The sequence below is a fragment of the Suricata suricatta genome, chromosome 16, assembly GCF_006229205.1.
Source record: "Suricata suricatta isolate VVHF042 chromosome 16, meerkat_22Aug2017_6uvM2_HiC, whole genome shotgun sequence".
NCBI lineage: Eukaryota > Metazoa > Chordata > Mammalia > Carnivora > Herpestidae > Suricata > Suricata suricatta.
In genome coordinates, this window is record NC_043715.1 from 28096848 (window position 1) to 28098660 (window position 1813).

Here is a 1813-nt window from a genome sequence, read left to right on the forward strand (position 1 = left end):
GAGGGAGACACAGAATCCAAAACAGGCTTCAGGCTCTGAGCTGTCAGCATGAACCCACCAACTGCGAGATCATAACCTGAGCCAAAGCTGGACGCTCAACCATCTGAGCCACCCAGGCACCCCAATCCACTGCCATTTTTGATAGACAGGGCTACCTACTATGAGAGGGAACAAAAAGAAACTTCTGGGTTCTGACTCATGACAATGGCTCAGAAGCGAGACGGGAATAACAAGGGTCCAGGCTTAATCATCCACCTACCATTTCCAGGCCTCAGTTTCCCACTGGGGAGAAGAAGACTGACTCCAAAAGATCTTGATTTTGATTATTGTCTTGATGCCAACTGTTGACGTGTGTAGCTTGCTGTGTGCAGGAGGCAAAGCGTTCTCGTGTGGGTGGGCCCAGCGCTGTGCTTGCCGCCCCTCCTGGGGACAGGCAGATCTGGGCAGCCAGGGGAGGTCAGAGCCCGAGCTTAGCTTTTCAGGGAGCCTTGACTCCAACTTGCGTGGAGCCACTCTTGGCTGTTTGGCTGCAGGCAAGTCACTCAACCTTTCTGAGCTTCGAGTTTCCCAAATGTCAAATGACTATAATAAATTGTAACAAATGTGTAGGATTTCTGTGAGGGTTCGACGAGATGGAGCCTCCAGATTCAGGCCTGACATTCAGTAAGCTCTCAATACTTGGAGCTTGTTACTCTTCGTATTTGATCACTATCGGCGCCTTCCCTAGGGGTCTGGCCAGTTTGGAGAGTCACCTTTCTGCCCCTGAACTTCCTCCAGCATGAGCAAGGGTCTTTCCTCCTGTAGGCATGGAGCCGAATTCACGGAAGCGGGGCTTAGGGTCCTCTCTCAGAGAGCAAGTGGGACTGTGAGGCTGGGGAACCAGCTGGTGACCGTCCCCACCCTCAGGCACGAGCTGATGAACTTGTCGGTGCTCGTGGTTTGGGAGGAGAGCAATTTCAGTGTGGCACACCATTGCATGTGACAGTCTTCACAGCTGACACAGAGCAGAGCAATCACTGCTCGTGCTGGAAAGCTAGAATAATTATTTAACACATTAGATTTCATGTTCAAGCCCCCCTTTTTTTGCTATGCATACAGATTATTGCAATTTCAAAACACCAGTGGTACAAGATTTAAATACCTGAACCTGTCACTGCACCATGTAACTGGAGAACAAAAATGTTCCACGAAGGATGCGTGCGTGTGCTTGTGTGTGCGTGCGTGTGTGTGTGTGTGTGTGTGTTTGGGTCTTTTGCTACCCTAAAGTCTCCATAACTACATCTGTTTAAGATTCTGTGGGTATGGAAAGCACATATTGTGGATCGAGAAGGGCTATTTTTGCTTTACCAAAGGCCAATCACACAGGTCAGTGGCACCCCTGTGCTCAACCGCTATTCTTTGGGCATTAATTTTAATGTTTAAATAGCAAGTGCATTTTCCAAAGGCTGCATAAAGCACTAGATAAGTAGAAGACCACTGACTTGGGAAGAACGAATGCTCAGCGAAGCCTTTCGCATAGAGAGAAAGCTGAATATCTGTGCCGTTATTTAGCATCAGAATCAGATATGGTTGTCTGACTGATGGACAATTTTTTCCCCGACCTGCTCTCTTTGCAAGTGCCCTATACTGTCTAGACAGTTGCATATTATTTATACATTCATTTCAGATTTTATGGTTTGTGTTTTTTTTTTCCACTAAAGTTGTGCAGGGTTTCATGCAGCCTAGTAACTGTTGGAAATGCACTTCACGAAAAGCCATATAATTGCACCAGGTGAATGCTCTCTTTCCTAGAATTGTGTCACCATTAAAATTT